The sequence below is a fragment of the Humulus lupulus genome, chromosome 7 (assembly GCF_963169125.1).
Source record: "Humulus lupulus chromosome 7, drHumLupu1.1, whole genome shotgun sequence".
NCBI classification, from domain to species: Eukaryota; Viridiplantae; Streptophyta; class Magnoliopsida; order Rosales; family Cannabaceae; genus Humulus; species Humulus lupulus.
Window position 1 is genome coordinate 156,571,230 of NC_084799.1, and position 20,166 is coordinate 156,591,395.

General features: G+C 41.1%; 1 long non-coding RNA gene across 1 annotated transcript; it reads left to right on the forward strand.

Moving 5' to 3' along the window:
* The first annotated feature begins 1,559 nt into the window (after positions 1–1,559).
* On the forward strand, positions 1,560–3,341 carry LOC133789969 (uncharacterized). The gene is made up of 3 exons (XR_009873815.1): positions 1,560–1,819; positions 2,427–2,463; positions 2,920–3,341. It is a non-coding gene; the product is annotated as an uncharacterized LOC133789969 (long non-coding RNA).
* Positions 3,342–20,166: the final 16,825 nt, after the last annotated feature.

A 20,166-nucleotide genomic window follows, 5' to 3' on the forward strand; every position in this document is an offset into this window, starting at 1 on the left:
TAAGAGAAGAAGAAGAATAAGGAGATGAGGGACCTGAGCCATGCACTAGCCTGTGCCCCACGACCCCAGCCACCTACTCACACTAGGTTATTGGCGAGCCCCTGCTCCCGTGTGCCTACTTCTGGCCGAGCTCGTGCACCTACGCGTGCCTCCAGGCGAGCTCCTACTCCACACGCGCAGTTTTCTACGTCCCATGCTCTAGCGCGTAGCCTTCAGCCAAGCCACCTCCTGCAGCTAAGCTTGAGGCTCACTAGCTACCGGCCCTAAGAGATCTAGGGCACCAAGTTAGAGCCTATTTTTGTGCTAAAAATATTTTTATTTAATTAATTTTTAATTTTTTGAATTTAAAAAGATAATTATCTTGTTTTATTTTTGTTAGAAAAAAATATATATTTTAGTTGGTTAAGATCTTATCTTAAGTTTGAATAATTATTTGAATTTGATTCTTTTAATTATTTAAATTCAACTAAATTAAAAAATGACAAAAATAGTTATTTAATTAAAAGTTAGTTTAAATTAAATAAATTAATTAGAAAATTAGTTTCTAATTAATTATTTGGGCCTAAGAAATTCCTAAGAATTATAAATGGGCCAATATAAGAAGAGAAGCATTTTTGGAGTCTTGCAAATAACTAAAGGTCATTTTGTAATTTTAATTTCTATTTTTTCAACGATTTTGTTGACCTGTGAAATTGGCCAATGGTCGTATGTACAGTATACGACACCTTTTGAATGAAATGAATTGAATAAACGACAGAGTACGATTATCTTAAGTAAACACACATGAATTTTATAGTGGTTCAGCCCTGTTCTAATGAACAATAATAACCTAATCCACTTAGTCTTTAGTATTGAATTACTCGATTAAAAATTACAAGTGTGAACTTGTAACTCCCATTTCTTTCTACAAATACATTACAACAATTATGAAAAAGAAGAGAAGATATTTTTTTTTATTCATACTTTTGAGTGCATTACAATGCTAACCGAATGTTAGAGCTATTAAGTAAAGTGGAAGAATAACTAATGAATATGCAACTATAACATTCATGGGCATTTCATTAGTATAATACCCATAGAATGATGCTAAATACAAGCAAACAATCACTAAAGTTATGAAAAATAAAGAGAAATTCATGTTTTGATGATGAATTTTATCTAGAAGGTTAAGAGATGAAGAAGTTGTGCAAATAAATGGTTGAAGGAACAAGTATTTATAGGACAAAAACTAGCCGTTTATGACCGTTGGTGAATAGTGATCATGACCGTTGGGGGTATAGTTGTTTTCTATTATGAGATTTTAACAATTCTAAGTTGTTGTAGTAACCAACAGGTGGGAATAATTAATTTATGGGTGTTAGAGAAACATTTTCAGAAAAGTTTGTGAGTCAAAAATGTTAAACTAAGTAATATAAGAAGATTGGGAAATTTTCTTTTTTTTACTATTCACCGGGTACTATTCATAGTGGGTCCCACAGTGGGGTCCGCAAGGGTCCCACAGCGGGGTCCACCCCATGGGTCCCACATGTTGATGCAATAGTGATATAGTGATGACTTAAGCAAATTACTATGCTTGATATTTTGAATATTTTATTATTTTACTATGCTTGATATTTTTAATATTTTATTATTTTACTATGCAGCATAGTAACCCAATGTTTTCCTATAAATAGAGCCTTTCAGAATTCATTTTGAATTACGAAAAATCTTTCTTTCTCTCACTCTGCCTAAAATCTTCTTAACACTCTTTTAAAGTTTTAAATCTCTAAAATCTAGGCGAAGTTCTGTTTGTAACGCTAGCCTACGAAGACCTTTTTGGGTAAGCTCCTTCCCGAGCCTTTCAGTTCAGTTATTTAACTATTTTTATATATAGATTATTTTATCATGCCGTTATAATGCCAAAATTTATATATAGATTATGCTACTATATTTAAAAATTTATATATAGATTAATTTACTATGTCGTTATAATGTCAAAATTTATATATAGATTATTTTATCCTGCCATTATAATGCTGAAATTTATATATAGATTATTTTACTATGCCGTTATAATACCAAAATTTATATATAGATTTCTTTACCATGTCGTCATATTTTACAATGCTAAAATTGAAATATGAACTATTTTTTTATGTATCCTCATAATACTAAACTTATATAGGCTATGGTCATACTTTGGACTATTATTATGGACTTTTATAACCTTATTCCCTATTATTATGAACAAGTATTATGACCTGGACTTTTTCGTATGACCATGACCACGACTTTTAGACCAAGACCTTGCCATGGACAAATATAGTATGACCATACGCCTGGACATAAAATAAGCAATAAAATAGGAAAAATGGGATAATAACAATTATAAGCTAACATTTCATAATGTAGATTTTATGTAAGTTAATAGTTTGTGTTTTTATCAGGAAGCTAACAATTTCGGTTGTTTTATCAAGACGCAAGGTAAGTAGAATCCTCATCTACAATACAAGTATTTTATGTGTCTTATGTGCATTTATATGCTTTATATGTTAATCTGTCATATTGTTCTTATGCATAAGTTATTTTCAAGAGTGTTATATTATGCATAAGCACGCTTAATGTTCCCAGACAAGTTATTGAAAACGTTAAAGTAGAGGTGCTGCTTGGGAGACCTAAGTCCCAAAAATGTAAGGAGGGAGATGTACGTCCCTATATGATGAATGTTTATGCGGGAAATTCCCTATTATCATGTTTATGTTCAGGTGGGAATGTGATTCCCTATGTAATGCCGGCAGCAGCATCCTCTAGGGCCCAAAAGAAAGGAAAGTGAAAGAAAGAAAGAAAATACATAACATGTTGCACGTTTATTTTAATGCATATGAGGTAGTTATTCTGCTTACTGAGCCTTAGCTCATCAGTTAATGTTTTGTATTGTAGGTAAGAGGCCCCAAATATAAATCGTTGATGAGTATACGTGGAGCCAACATGACTGTACATATGGGGCTGACCTGAAGGGAGTGGAGTTCTGCTATGCTATTTTATAAATAAACAAGAAACTTGGTTTTATTATATTTCATTAAAAGTATTTTGTGAACTTTATCATTTACTTAAAGCTTTAAAAGTATTTTATGAACTTTGTAATTTACATAAAGCTTTTCAATTTATCAGTTGGATACATTTTCATTTCTACGTTAAGGTGTAGTAACGTCACGAAAATGATTTATAAAAGTATTAAGATTTGTATGTAAGATAAAGTTTTTATTTAGTTGTGAGTATTGTGTGGTTTGAGGTTATAAACATTATTTATGTATTGTTTAATAAAGTTTTTGTAAATTCAGAATTTCAGTATTGTCGTATTTAGGTTAAAATTTGTTTTTACACTATACATGTATGTTAAGAAAGGAGGTCGTTACAGAACTGATGAGTTCTCTCGTTAAAAAGATTTTTCTTCCAAAATTCCAAAAAAAGAGATCATTTAAAATGAAGCCCTGGGTCCTTTATTTATAGTACCTAGGGGCTGTTACATGACAGTAGTATTGGGATCGTGGTTTGGTACACGATTATCAGGTAGTGGAGATACGTATCCACCTCCCCATGATTATGAGATCATGGGTCTTCTCGTTATTTCTCTAGATCGTGGTGGATAATGCACGATAGAAACCTCTGGGAAGATGTTAAGTCTCTGTTGGTATATGAGACTTAGGTGCTAGGTCCGAGGACCCGAGCTTGGGTGCTAGGCCTGTGACCTTCTGGGTGCTGGACCTGTTGATCCTTTGGGTGCTAGGCCTGTGACCTTTTGGGTGCTAGGCCTGTTGATCTCAGTTTGAATGACAGTGAGTATTTCTCAGTGAAGTGTACTTGGGGGTTTGAGCCGACAACCCTACGAAGAATAGGGTGGGTCGACCACCCAGGTGTTTCTTGAGCATGTCAAGCCAGCCACCCTAGGGGTTGGGGTCAGGCCGACCACCCCTAGGGAACCTTTGGCCGGCTTAGGCCAACCACCCCTGGGGTAAGGGTCAGGCCGACCACCCCTAGGGGGTTTAGGCTTGGTCAACTTCCCCATAGGTCTTGGACCTATCTTTTTTGCCCGTCGGTCTTTTCTCAATACTTTGTCGTTTTTCCCTGATTTGTGATGTCACGTGTCGCATTATCATTCGCCACTGTAATGACCCACTACTCTAGACTTTTGGACCATTAACGAAACTATACATACAAATCCTTAATAGAACTTACATTTGCGAAAATACCATAATTTTATTAAAAACTTGTAGAAATAAAAGTTACTCTCATAAAATAAGTAGGACATGGGATCCCATTGTCTTTAAAAACAAAACATGATTTAGAATGAAAGGAATTACATAAGAAGTGCGGAAAATACATGTAAAGATCATAAAAAAAAATGAGACTACATCCTCGAAAATCGAACTCTCGACTCCTTGAATCCATTCACCACCGATACACAATCCCAAGCATCCACGAACCTTACCGCCACTAAAGTTATTTTCCTACACATAAAACAAAAAGGAATGAGCCTAATGCCCAGCAAGGAAAATCTAACACATACATCATGTACATAAATTTCATAATAAACATAAAGACATATCATAACACTTATTACATACACATACTATAATGGCCATTATTACTTGGGGTCCCATAGACTAAACAAGTCATATGCCCATGAGATTAGTGGGGTCCTACTAGCTAAGTAGGTCATATGCCCATAATCTATTTGGGGTCTTGTTAGTCATATGGGTCATATGCCCAAGCCTACAGCATACATATTCATAACATATTTTATAACATATTTCATAACATAAAACATAAGATAACACAAGCATATAACATATAGATTCTATCCTATTTTCCTTACCAAAGTTACCGGGATATGTGGACAGCGTTGGGACTTTGGAACACTCCTAATAACCATTATGAAAAAGAGTGAGTCTAATGAAGAAAAAGAGATGATAAGGAATGGGAAGACTAAACCATTGAGAAACATACTTACCGAAACTTATGTGCTCAAGAACTTAGATTTCCTAACCAAAATAAGAATGAGGTTAGAAGACTGAGTAGAAGGCTATGAGAAAGAAAATAACATAAAACCAATGAACTAGAGTTTTGGGTTACCTTAAAGACTTGTAAGACCAATCTACACCACAAACCGAAATACTATAGAACCTTACTTCCCAAAGTGTTTTATAAGCTTATGAGGATCAAGCTTATGATTTCCCCAAACCAGGTGTTTACACTCTCACACTCACTTAGCACTTGCAGCCTCTGAACTTAGAGCAAAAGATGAATAATGGCTGGGTACTAGGTCCTATTTATAGAGTTTAGGAATGAAAGGATCTTAATTTTACTTGAATAAAAATAATAGCTTTTTAGGTGAAAATAATTTGAATAATCGTTCAGCAGAGGCTGAAGACTCGTTCAAAAAGATGTTGGACTTATCAAGAGGTTGAATGGCTGAATGGAAAAAGAATTCAAAAACTTTCAAAACATACTGAAGGAGGCGATATATCGCCCCCTGTAGGCGATATATCGCTTGGGCTAGGATGCCCGAGGCAGTCGTGCATCATCTCGTGTTTTCCGTATCTACGTGCTGCGATATATCGCCCCCTATAGCTGCGATATATCAGCACACGCTGATTAATTAAACACGAAATTACACATTTTTAGCTAAGTTTGAATGGAGTAAACAGCCTTGACTAAGCCCTCAACGTATTCAAAGCTGCTGGCTGACCTTATAGCATTCAAACTTTTACCCTTATTAAATTAAATCCTCAAAATACTTAATCCTTAATCACCCATTCATAACATGTGCTTAAAATCCTATTGGTCCTTATCTAAACATTATAGTATAATAAATATTATCCTTAATATCAGTCATATAATCAAACCTTAGGTTAACATTAATATTCTTAAACTATAGGTTAAACTTAGAAAATCTATAAGTACTACTATGAGTATCCAAATAATTCCCGGCCTGAACCAAAAATCCACAGTTACAAAGATAATACTATACATACTATAATACTACTAAATAATTAGCTAAGTAAAGTTCTTGGACTCTACAGCCACGTCATCCTCGTATTTTTTAGGGATAACATTTTCCCCCCAGTTTATTGTAATGTTTTCGGTAAACTAGATCTTGGCCCGAGAACACATACCGTAGCAATACTTAAATAGTCAAGTCCCTCGGGACATTACATAGTACTTTTTTAACTATTGATAATTTGTTCAACACATATTTTTTAGGGACAATTAGAAATTCCTAAAAATAATTAGGTTTTTCAAGTAAAATTAATTTCTTAAAAATCTTATATATTTTTCAAGGAAATTTGAAATCCTAAAAATATGACATATTTTTCAAGGAGTTTTAAAGTCCTAAAAATATAATATATTTTTCAAGGATATTAATTCCTAAAAATATAAGATAGTAATTTAAGGAATTTGATTTCCTAAAAATATAAATATTTTTCAAGGAATTTTAAATTTCCTAAAAATACAAATATTTTTCAAGGAATTTAAATTTTAACCATACCAGATATTTTTCAAGGAAATTTGAATTCCTAAAATTATCGTGTTTGCCTAAGAGGTTATAAGTAGGTCTTCTCCTCTCATTCCTGCTCTATGTGCCACTTCCAAACAAGATCCAAGTATGATTTCTCCAATTCCTCATCAAACTTAGATCTTTGGTAAGTACTTTCTTCTAATCCTCACATCATTTAATTTAAATGTGCTTAGATTCATAAGAAACACTTTGCATTTTTGAGGAATTTTTGTCTGAATCTTCTTGTTTTGTTGTATCCTGATCCAAAATAATTGACTTACTTGAATCAAGATTCCTCTGTAACATTCCTTAGTCTGGGCGATTTCCAGGGATGTAATATTCTTGGCCAACCACCCCCATTAGTTTGGCGATTTCTGGGACTCCAAACCCTAGCACCTCCATGGCACCCAATCATGGCCGAGTACCGCTTGGCTTCTCCTTGTGCGATTTCGAAACCTAGGAACAGGTTTGGGCCGAGCACCTTCAAAGTTTCCAATCTTTGCCTTAGGTGATTTCCAGGCTTAGGAACAGTGTTTGGGCCGAGCACCTCCAGTGCTCCTAATCCTTGCCTTAGGCAATTTCCAGGCTTAGGTATAGTGTTTGGGCTGAGCACCTCCAGAGCTTCATGGGTCGAGTACTCCCTTTCCCTTCCCTTAGGCGATTTTCAGACCTAGAATTAGGGCTAGGCCGACCGCCCCTAGAGATTCATGGGTCGAGTACCTCCTTTCTCTTGCCTTAGGCGATTTTCAGGGATCCAGGGTGGTCGGCCCAAGTATAAGCCAACCACCTGGGACCCTAAAAATAAAATTTTCACCTCAATTGATCTTCATGGGGGCCTTCCTTGTACTGTAAAAATTACTTTTTCTGTAGACTTGAGCGGTCCTCTGGCACTTTTCTGAGGCTTGCATCCCCAGGGTGGTCGGCCTAAGGTGGTAGGCCAACCACCTATGCCCCATTTTTCTTACTTCGCAATTTGATGGATTCATGGTGGTTGGCCCAGGCTTAGGCTCACTGGGCTGACCCCCTATATATAATTTTACTCATGATTTTTTCATTTTTACTCCTCGGTTCATGGATATGCCCCCAGCTATTGGCTTCATTATGTTCATTTACTAACTTTAATCTTCATTTTTCTTTTGTTGCAGATGTCCAGCTCCTCTTCATTAGACAAGTCAGTAAGTGAGCATACTCCCCAATAGGGCTGAGCATAAAATCCAAAAAATCGAAAAAAACCGTGTACACCGACCTTCCGAACACCGAAAAAATCGAAACCAATTAAACCGAACACCGAAAAAACCGCCAATGACGCAAACCGCCACTGTTCGGTCGGTTTGAAAATTTTGTGTGAACCGACCGGCGGAACCGAAACCGACCGAAAAATATAATATATAATAATATAATAATATAATATTATTATATTATTAAATAAAATTTTAAAAATATGAAATTATGTTCTATATATTTATGTTTTAAAAATGCACAAAAATGAATTCCAACAATCCAAAATTTTTAGTTTTTTAACTAAAACTTTCCAAAAAAAAATTCAGTTTGGTCGATTTAACCAACCAAACCGCGGTCCAAAACGGTCGATTGTTTCTTTTAACTTGTTTGGTCGGTCGGTTTTTGGATTGCACCAATCCGGACCGAAAACCGAATTCTGGATTTTATGTTATGAAAAAACCGCCCAAACCGACCGATGCTCACCCCTACTCCCCAGGAGTTCTTGGAAAGGGTGAAAATGATTCTCCCTCGCTCTGCTTTATATTTTTTTAGCGAGGACGATTTCTTGAAAAGGTACTGTCAAATGGTGAGAGTAAAACAGACGACTCGGCAACCCTCTGAAGATGATCCTCATATTGCCAGGCACATCACTCAAGGCTCCTTGCCTGGCTCTTCTCAGAATTCTTCTCAGCACAGTACGCCTCGCGGCTCCCAAGGCACATCTCAGCGGAGTCATTCTTCTCAGCGGGATAGGTCAGGTCAATGAGACTCATCGCATTGCCCTTTGCACCGAGATACTAGTCGGGTTCCCCATTAATCTTCTTCTCAGCAAGAACATACCGAGGGTTCTCATCACTATGCTGCTCATTCTTAGGAGCGTTCTATTCACAGGTTCTAGGCTAAGGTGGTTCGCCATCCTTCCAAGAGCAAGACGGTCTCGCCAGCTGCACAGCAAAAGAAGAGACGACAAAAGGAGTTCAATTCATTAGATTTTGGGGCCACCTTCGCCAGTGAAATCATATGGAAACCAGATGAGAACCCTCGCCCTACTGATTATGAGGTTGTTTGGTTCAAGGGGGTAGCCTTTGACGTGACTAAAGAAAAGGTAAAGAACTTAAGGGAGACCTTTGACCTCTCCAACGTGTCTATTACTATCCCTGGTCCAGATGACAGAGCTGAGGACCCCCCTATGAGTATGTGCGCTTGGACACATTCTGCCATTAAGTCTGGGGCCCTACTTCCTCTTCATCCATACTTTCGTAGTGTTGCAGAATATTTTGGTAATAGTCCTTCTCAACTGGCTCCTAATGCGATCTTGGCCTTATATGCATTGTACATTATCTATCACCGCAGAAAATGGGCTGCTCCAGTGCCTCACGAGATTCACTACCTGTTTGACCTGAAGAAAAACCCTTCTCAGCGCAACTTGGGGTATTTCCACTTCCACCATTATATGAGCGAGGGTACTAACACCTTCTTGGAAGAGATCTTTGGAAATAGCAAGGCATTTAGATACGCCGACAACTATTTCTTTATTAAGGACGCAAAGGCCAACTACTCCAAGTTTAAGCATGTTGGGCCTTTTTATAGACCGCTCCCGACCCAGGCTATGACAGTTAGGGCCAAGGCAATGATTTCCATGACCCCTAAGGAGAAGAATGCAAGACCCTCATTACTCTAGAGAACCTTAGGAAGGTGGGGTTGTTTCCTCCTACTAAAGCCGATGTTCCGGATGACGATGGTCCCGAGCCTGTGACCGCCATAGACTCCCTGGGAACCATTCATGTCGAGGAGGTACCCACTTCGCCGGTGTCGGCTGGACATGAGGGAGATGAGGTGGGTGCATCTGTTGCATGCTCATCGCTTGCTTCAGGCAACTTTGACGAGACTACGTTCGAACTCGAATCTCATTCAGAAGGTTCGAAAATTTATCACCTTTATTTTATGATTCATCTATGATTAATATCCTTCTAAAATTTGATCTTCTTTTGTAGGCTCAGACATGTTTGGTTTTGTTCATACCTAGCAGAGGTCGACTCCCACTGAGGCCAGTCCTTCTATTCGAGTGGCAAAAAGGGCTAGGGTTGAGGCTAAGTCGATCATGGAGGTTCTTCCTGAGGTGTCCCCTCCGAATCCTTTGGTGTCTAGTTCAATTCTTTTGGAGTTTATTCTTGTTGCAGAGGTAGAGCCATCTTTGTCTACACCAGTTCCTCCCATTTTTCGTTGATGCGGGTGCTTCCTATTCTGCGCCTGCTCCCTTATCTGAGCCACATCAATCTGATATATGGAACTTAAGTGCCCTCATGGACCGAGCGTCTCATCTGGAGCAAACGACAACAACTTTTAATGGGATTAAGAATGAGGACTTGAACACCATTCTAACGAAGTCACTCCTAGACATTCAAAGTGTGAGTCCTTTATAGTTCTCTTTTTCCTTGTTAGCTTGTGCTCTGACATTTATCTAATAGTTGTATGTTTTTTGCAGGCACTGATGCTAGTCTCTTATGTCCGTGATAGGTCTATGGAGTATACCTCTACACTCTCCAACCTTCGTTCTGAGCTTGAAGTTGTCTGTCAAGAGGTGTTGGACCTTAGGCATGTTCTTGGCTCTAGGGATGCTGACATTGCCTTAAAGGATGAAGAGATCAACACCCTCCATAGTACCGTGGAGCTCAAACAGAAGGAAGTGATCGAGTTGACTCTTAGGATAACCTAGATGGAGGGGAAACTTGCCGATTAGCTCCAACAGTCTGAAGCTGAGAAAGAGAAGTTGATTGCTAACATGGATCAATTGTGGAAGGATGCTCTTATCGAGAAGGAGCAAGAGGTCAAAGCTTCCCGGGACAAGGCTCGAGAGGAGTATTCAGAGACAGCTTCCTCTTGCTCTTACTTGATCTGGAAGTCCAACAAAAATTCGAACTTGGATTTCCTTCCTAAGAAGACGCGAGCGAAGGAGCTTAGGAAGTGTCTGGCTCGTGAGGTTGTCGAGGCTCAGGGTGATCTTTCAGATGGTATTCAGAGACAGCTTCCTCTTGCTCTTACTTGATCTGGAAGTCCAACAAAAATTCAAACTTGGATTTCCTTCCTAAGAAGACGCGAGCGAAGGAGCTTAGGAAGTGTCTGGCTCGTGAGGTTGTTGAGGCTCAGGGTGATCTTTTAGATGGTACTCCTCACCCTAGTTAGTCTTCTTTTGGTTTTTTACTCTGTCTTTCCTTCTATGCCATTGGTGAGGCACCTTGTACATGAAAAATTTTCATATGAAGTTTTATGCCTTTATGCTTTTTTGTTATGAGTACTCAGTGTATTGATTGAAAATTTTAATTTCCATTGCTTACTAAGTATATCAACTCACAACCCTCAACGGTTCAAGTATCAGTATACTCTAAACACATGTATTTTGTGTGCCATACTAACCTTACTCTTTTATGTTTTTCATGCTAACAACCATGGTAATGTGAGTAGTACGATACTTCACCAAGTACCATGAACATAACGGTCAGGTCGACCACCCCATGGGTGATAGGCCGACCACCCCATAAGGAACATGGCTAGGAATCTCCCTACCAATGCCCTTTTTCTTGTTTTTGTTTTTTGCACTTTCGAAACATATGTTGAACAAATGTCCTAGAAAAGCTTGAGCTTGAGCTTGCTTAGTACTTAAGGTCACGCCCTCATTGCTCGTGTATACCCGGATTAGTATGTACTATATGCCCCCTAAGTGATCATGGGTTTTAAAGCCTTGGTCACTTGCTACTTGACCATGCCTTGAGCATTTAAACAAATAATACTATCATTTTCACCCAATGATGCAAGCAGCAAATGCTTGTCGCTCATTTGTAGTCGGGTGATGGTTTCATACTCAGTAGTAATGATACCTATACACAGATGCATATTGTGTAGCAAGTTTTGATCATGATCTATGTAATCTCTCGTGTACTCGTTATCATGACTGTAGACAGAAGTGTCTAAGTTGGACCAACTGGGTCTAGATGGGCTAATTGAGCCTTTAACGAGTCTTAGATCAAATTATCGATTGGTCCCTCAAGGACCAGATTCGATTATGATTCGATGATTGTGACTGGTCTTCAGACCAGTATCTTGTTGTTTGATCGTATGGGTCGATAGTTTCCATAAGAACTAGGATCGAACGTGATCAAATAATGGTGACTGGTCCTCGGACCAGCCTCTTTTGTTGATCGTATGGGTCGATGGGTTCCTCAAGAACTAGGATCGAACATGATCAATAAATTTAGCGAAAAGGTCCTAGAATCTGTCTTTAGTTTGGATCGTATTAGTCGATAGGCTCCTCAAGAACCAAGATCGAACATGATCCATAATTTGGCAACAAAGTCCTAGGACCTGTCTCTCATGTGGATCGTATGGGTCGATAGGTTCCTCAAGAACCAAGATCAAACATGATCCATAATTTGGCGACAAGGTCCTAGGACCGGTCTCTCATTTGGATTTTATGGGTCGATAGGCTCCTCAAGAACCAAGATCGAACATGATCCATTAATTTGGCAACAGGATCCTAGGACTTGTCTCTCTTGTTGATCGTGTGGGTCGATAGGTTCCTCAAGAACCAGGATCGAACATGATCAAATAGTTTGGCGACAAGGTCCTTGGACTTGTCTCTCATGTGGATTGTATGGGTCGATAGGCTCCTCAAGAACCAAGATCGAACATGATCCATAATTTGGCGACAAGGTCCTAGGACCTGTCTCTCGTTTGGATCGTATGGGTTGATAGGCTCCTCAAGAACCAAGATCGAACATGATCCATAATTTGGTGACAAGGTCCTCGGACCAGACTCTTGTTTGGATTGTATGGGTCGATAGGCTCCTCAAGAACCAAGATCGAACACGATCCATAATTTGGTGACAAGGTCCTCGGACCAATCTCTTGTTTGGATCTGATGGGTCGATAGGTCCCTTAAGGACCAGAATCGAACATGATCTGATGGGGTTGACAGGTCTACTGGACAAGTCCTTCATTGAAAGAAATTTAAAGAACTAAGAGAAACTTAGGAAATTAAATCATTCATTGAAGCACAATGGTTGTTGCATAGATAATTTGAAAAATACTACATTTGCAAATTAAAACTTGTGTCGCTGCTGAAAGCATCACTGATAGTACCGATGGAGGTGTTTGCCATTCCAGTAAATTTTTATTAGTTCTCCATTCAGCCGAGCTATCTTGTACGTCCCTGGTGGTATCACCTCCTCCACAAGGTATGGCCCTTCCCAGTTAGGTCCTAGTACCCCTGCTGTAGTGTCCTTAGTGTTTAGGAACACCCTCCTGAGTACTAAGTCCCCAACTTGGAATTTTTGATCTTTCACTCTGGAGTTGAAGTAATCGGCCACTTTTTGTTGATGTGCTGCTACTTTGAGACTTGCCTTTTCTCGTCTTTCTTCGATCAAATCGAGCGAATCTTCTATTAGTCGATGGTTCCTCCCCTGATCATATGTCTCCCGTCTATGCGATGGGGGAGTGAGTTCAACTGGCAACATGGCTTCATACCCAAATGCCAAAGAGAATGGCGTATGCCCTGTTGCCATTCATGACGTTGTTCGATGTGACCATAGGACCTCAGGAAGTAATTCTGGCCAGAATCCTTTGGCGTGTTCAAGGCGTTTCTTCAGAGTGTCTTTGATAGTCTTGTTCACTGCTTCTACTTGGCCATTAGCTTGGGGGTGTGCTACCGAAGAAAAACTCTTTGTGATTCCATGCCTCGTACAAAATTCAGTGAACATATCACTGTTGAATTGAGTCCCATTGTACAATACTATATTCTCTGGTAAGCCAAATCAACATATGATATTCTTCACCACAAAGTCTAAGAATTTTTTTGAGGTTATGCTGGCGAGCAGTTATGCTTCAATCCATTTGGTGAAGCAGTCCACGGCTACAACATCAAATTGGACTCCTCCCCTTCCCGTAGGTAGCTTTCTGATTAGGTCGATCCCCCATACAGCAAAGGGCCAAGGGCTTTGCATCTGCCTCAATTCATTAGGTGCCACCCAGGGTATCTTGGAGAACAACTGGCACTTGTGGCATCTTCTGACATACTCCATCGAGTCTTCATTCATTGTCGGCCAGAAGTATCCTTGTCTTAGGATTTTCTTTGATAGGCTCTGCCCCCCCAGCGTGATCTCCACAAAACCCCTCATGACCTCAATCATTAACAACTTTGACTGGTCGGGTGTAACGCACCTTAGCAGTGGTAGGGAGTACCTTCATCGATACAGTATCCCTTCGACTATCATATAACATGTAGCTTTTCTCACCAACTTCCTTGCTTTGTTCTGATTGCTGGGCACATACCTTGGTTGAGATAGTTAATAATAGGGGTCATCCATGTATCTCCAAACTCAACAGGTAGTGCCTCCTGCTCGGTTATGCTTCTTTCCGCCAAGTATTCGATGGGAACGACATTTAGGGTGTCTGCACTTTGGCAATGGCAAGCTTGGCTAAGGCATTGGCATTGGCATTTTTCTCTCTCATGACTTGTATAATTGAGTATTTCTTGAACTGTGCCAACAAGTCCTTCACCTTGTTCAGGTACTGCACCATCCTAAGTCCCTTGGCTTGATACTTCCCTTGTACCTGGTACACCACTAGTTGGGAATCGCTGAATATCTCCAGAGACTGTGCATGTACATCCCAAGACAAGCGTAGTCCTACTAATAATGCCTCGTATTCAGCCTCGTTGTTTGAAGCGTTGAATCCAAATCTAAGAGCGCAATGGATTCGATGATTCTCCAAAGTGATCAGTATGATGCCTACGCCTGAGTTGTGCTCATTGGATGCTCCATCAACATATAGCTTCCATACAGGAGTATCTCCTTCCTTCTCGGTGTCTCCATTCTCCGATTGGTAGCAAGGGTCTTCAAGGTTGGTGCCTTCGACTATGAAATCTGCCAATGCTTGTCCTTTTATCGTTGTCCTCGAATGATAAGTGATATCAAACTATCCTAATTCCACTACCCACTTGAGTAATCGTCTTGAGGCCTCTAGTTTCTGGAGAACCTGTCTCAGCGGTTGATCGGTCAGGACTCGAATCGAGTGAGCTTGGAAATATGGTCGCAACTTTTGAGAGGTGATTACAAAACAGTAGGCTAGCTTTTCAAGAGGGGGATACCTAGACTCCGTAACTACAAGCCTTTTACTGATATAGTATACAGGGTGTTGTACCCTGTTCTCTTCCTTTACCAAAGCAGCACTGATTGCATGCTCGGTGATTGCCAAATAGATGAATAGTACTTCACCATATATTGGCTTCGCTAGGACGGGAGGTTGGGCGAGGTACTCCTTCAGGGCGTGGAAAGTTTCCTCACATTCCTCGGTCCATTGGATCTTCTTGCTGCCCCTCAGTAAGTTAAAGAAATGGATACACTTGTCCGTAGACTTTGATATGAACCTACTGAGGGCAGCTACTCTCCCTGTTAAGCTTTGCACTTCTTTGATTGTGGTAGGTGACTTCATGTCAATCAATGCTTTGATCTTTTTGGGGTTAGCCTCAATTCCATGTGAATTGACTATGTATCCGAGAAACTTACTAGAACCAACTCCAAATGAACACTTGAGGGGGTTTAACTTCATGCTATACTTCTAAGTATTGCAAAGTATTCCTCCAAGTCTTGAACATGCCCTCCAACTTCTTTGGACTTGGCCAACATGTCATCGACGTATACCTCTATATTTTTGCTGATCAAGTCTTGGAACATGCCATTCACTAAATGTTGGTAGGTGGCTCCTGTGTTCTTCAAGCCGAATGGCATCACCTTATAACAGTACAATCCCTTGTCTGTCTGGAAGTTGGTATGTTCCTCGTCGGGAGGGTGCATACTTATTTGATTATACTCAGAATATGCATCCATGAATTAGAGTATTTCATGTCCTGCTATTGCATCGACCAGTTGGTCTATTCTGGGTAGTAGGAAGCAGTCTTTGGGGCAGGCCTTGTTCAGATTTGTGAAGTCCACGCATGTTCTCCACTTCCCGTGTGGTTTTGAGACCAGCACGGGGTTTGATACCCAATCAGGGTGGTAGGCCTCCCTTATAAAACTGTTTTCCTTGAGCAGCTCGACCTCCTCCTTCAAGGCTTAAGATCGGTCTTTGTCAAGCAGTCTCTTTTTGTGTTGCACTGGTGTGTAGTTCTTGTCTATATTGAGGACATGACTTATCACAGATGGAGAAATTCCAACGATGTTCTTATGTGACCAGGCAAAGACGTCCCGGTTTTTCTTAAAAAAATTCTACCAACCGTGCTTTAATTTCCACCTATAACTTCTTCCCGACTTTGATTACTCTAGTCGGGTCCTCCTCATCTAGTAGGACTTCATCAAGATCTTTGACTGGTCCTACCCCCATGACATCATCCCCAAAACGAGGATCGATGTCGTTTCCCTCGCTTTGGGAAACTTTCTATAACAACAAATCTTCATTAAAACGAGCCACCGGCTCCAGTAGAATGTTTCTTTCAATGTCAACTTCCATGTTGAGAACCTCATCGGTTCCTTCATTCTCTTCACAGCAGGTTACTATCATGTTGGTTACGCATGGTCCTTTCTTTGCCTTGACCACTGACGCATTATAGCATTCTCGTGCCTCCCTTTGGTTACCCTGTACACATCCTTGCCCTACGTTGGTGGGGAACTTCAAAGATAGATGCCAGATAGATACTACTGCGTGTAATGCCATCAGGAGGGGTCTCTCGAGCACTACATTATAAGTCGATGAGCAATCTACCACCAGGAACTTTGTCATTGCAGTCTCATGCCTGGGGGCATCCCCCACCGTGACTGGTAGTCTAATAGTTCCTACTGGTGCTAGGCATTCTCCCGTGAACCCATATATCACTTGGGAACACGGTGTTAGGTTGTTGACCGTGAGATTCATCTTCTCGAGGGATGATTTGTATATGATATCTACTGAGCTTCCTGTATCCACCAAGCATCTCTTCACCCGAGCATTGGCGATTTGAATGGTAAGGACCAAAGGGTCATTATGGGGGTACCTCACGTGCTTGGCGCCATCCTCTGTAAAAGTGAGAGTTTCACTTTCATACTTTGGATTTTTTGGAGACCGCTCCTTGACTGCCATACACTGGGAAGACTCCCCTACCTCATGTCTGAGGGTCCTTTCATATCGCTCACGGGCATTGTTACTGTTGCCTGCTATGTGGGGCCCTCCACATATGGTATCCAGTGTGAAGTCTACAGCCGCCGGCTCCAGTGGTGGACTTCTCTGCCTTCGAAATTCTGGATTCCTGCTTGGGGTTTCGGTCTTGACTCGGTACCTTGAGAGTTTTCTTGATCGAAGAAGAAACTCTATCTCATCCTTCAATTGATTGCACTCATTTGTGTCGTGCCCATAATCATTATGGAAATGACAAAACTTATTCTTGTCCTTCTTTCATTCTGAACGCAAGGGTGGTGGCTTTCGGTATGGTACCTCCTGGTATGTTGTCGAGTAAATCTCAACCCTTGATGTATTCAGGACGGTATAATTGGTAAACCTGGGCTGGTAGGGCTGAGGCATAGGCTATTTGTCGGCTGGTGCTAACTTAGCTTTCTTCTCTCCCCCCTGCTCGACACTTAAGGTATTCCTCTTCTTATCGTTGCCCCCACTGCAACCCTCAGGGTTTGTGCCGTTCTTATCTGCCTTGATAGTGGTTGAATGGTTTATGCATTTTTCATCCTTCATGATAGCTTCATTTAGCTTCCTGTATTTGTCGGATCGGTCCAGGAACTCTTGCAAGGTGTTGATAGGGTTCTTGTGTATTCTATCTCACAAGAGACTACGATAAATTATTCCTGCCGAGATGGCAACGAACTTCCCTTCATCTCCTACCGTGGACGCTTGGTTTTCCTCTCTCATGAATCTTTGAATGTAGACTTTCAGGGATTTATCTTTCCTTGCTTGATGTCAGCTAACTGATTGGCATAAACTGGTTGAATCCGCCTAACACTAAAGACCTTGCAGAATTCCAACCTGAACTACTCCCAGGAAGTGATGGATCCAAGTTTGAATTTCCAATACCATTCCTAAGCCGAGTCAGGGAGAGTGGAAGGGAATACCCTGCACCTATAATCATGCTCCTCACCGAGTAACTCCATTTGATCCTCAAACTTCCCAGTGTGTCGTACTGGGTCCTCCTTCCCAGTGTATGTTGGCAGTTTCAGGGTCTTGTATTTCGGTCGTGGTTAAGTAGCTTGGATATTAGCACTGAAGGTACTCCCACTTCTATGTGCCAACTCGATATTGGAAGGTTTCTTTGTCAGACCCTAGACAGCCATGACGAGTGCGTCTATCTGAGCCAGCACTGTTGGTGGGATCACTGCTCCAATTAGGGTAGACGTCCTAGTACCCCCTCCTGAGTGTTGGTCCTCCTGTTGATGACTTCCCTCAGATCCTGAGGTTGTGCATCTTTCCCCAACCTATCGAACATAATATTGGTGTTATTCATTGGTTCCTTTCCCTTGCGAGACTGAGGGTGTAGGGGTGGTACGTCTGCCTTGTCCATGTCGGTGCAACCCTGCCCCCAAGCCTCTCTCCCTACATTACTTTGAGATTTTTAGCGCCCGTTTCCATTCCTGTCACGCCTCTCAAATGTTTGACTCTCTTCTCCTGCATTGTTTCATCGGTCCCCCTGGGAGGGGGCCTTCGGGTTGGTAATACTCCTGCTCCAAGACAAAGTGTTATTCTTATTAGTCATGGAGGAGGCAGTCTTGGACTGTGCCTCTTCATCCTGTCTCTAGGAAAGTGGTTATGAGAGTGTCCTTGGGGTCCTATTCCTCCCCTGGGACTCTCTGTTACTGTTGTCTCACATTCCTGCTGCTTTGGCTTGAGCAACCCTCACTGCCTGTGCAGCAGCTACAGCGTTAACTCGGGCTAACTGAGTAGCCGCCTCCAATAGCCTCTTGATGTCTTCAGTCAATTTCCTACTCCCTCTGGATCATTCTCTGGACCTACTCATCTATCTCCCGTCGTTGTCATTCCATAGTCACCCTCTAAAGGGAAATTTTTGCAGCAAAGGCCTCCTGCCTCGCCAGAAATTGCGCCATTTCCTCCTAGTGAGCGTCCTGTGGATCCTCCGCATCAGGTTGATCTCCAACCTCCACCTGAGGTTCGCTAACGGGATCTATGGGATCCTGGGTGGTGGAATCCCCAGGAGTATTCTTCTTTGTCTGACTGGGTTTTGGAGGCATCGTAAACTGATGAAAGTGTGTTTCTTGATTTCATACTCTCAATGAAAGCACCAAAATGTTGACTTGTGAAATTGGCCAACGATTGTATATATAGTATACGACACCTTTTGAATGAAATAAATTAAATAAACGATAGAGTACGATTATCTTAAGTAAACACACATGAATTTTATAGTGGTTTAGCCCTGTTCTAATGAATATTAATAACCTAATTCACTTAGTCTTTAGTATTGAATTACTCGATCGACAATTACAAGTACGAGCTGATGAGTTTTCTCATTAAAAAGATTTTTCTCCCAAAATTCAAGAAAAAGAGATCCTTTGAAATGAAGCCCCGGGTCCTTTATTTATAGTACCTAGGGGCTATTACATGACCAGTAGTATTGGGATCGTGGTTTGGTACACAATTATCAGGTAGTGGAGATACGTGTCCACCTCCCCATGATTATGAGATCATGGGTCTTCTCGTTGTTTCTCTAGATCGTGGTGGATAATGCACGATAGAAATCTCTGGGGATGTTAAGTCTTTGTTGGTATATGAGACTTAGGTGCTAGGTCTGACGACCCAAGCTTGGGTGCTAGGCCTGTGACCTTCTGGGTGTTAGACCTGTTGATCCTCTGGGGCTAGGCCTGTGACCTTCTGGGTGCTAGGCCTGTTGATCTCAGTTTGAACGAGATTGAGTATTTCTTAGTGAAGTGTATTTGGGGGTTTGAGCCGACCACCCTACGAAGAATAGGGTGGGCCGACCACCCAGGTGGTTCTTGAGCATGTCAGGCCGACCACCCCTAGGGATCCTTGGGCATATTGGGGCCGACCACCCCTGGGGTAGGGGTCAGGCCGACCACTCTCTTGGACACACTGGGGCAGACCACCCCTGGGGTAGAGGTCAGGCCAACCACCCCTAGGGCTCTTGGGCCTGCTTAGGCAGACCACCCCTAGGGGTAGGGGTTAGGCCGACCACCCCTGGGGGGTTTAGGCTTGGTCGACTTCCCCATAGGTCCTGGACCTATCTTTTTTTCCCGTCGGTCTTTTCTCAATACTTTGTCATTTTTTCCCGGATTTGTGATGTCACGTGTCGCATTCTCATTTGCCACGTTATCCTCGTATTTTTTAGGGATAACAGGTTTTTAAATTTAGAAATACCCAATAGTTATCGGTTCATCATTTATTCTTTATTTATTTATTGTATTTAT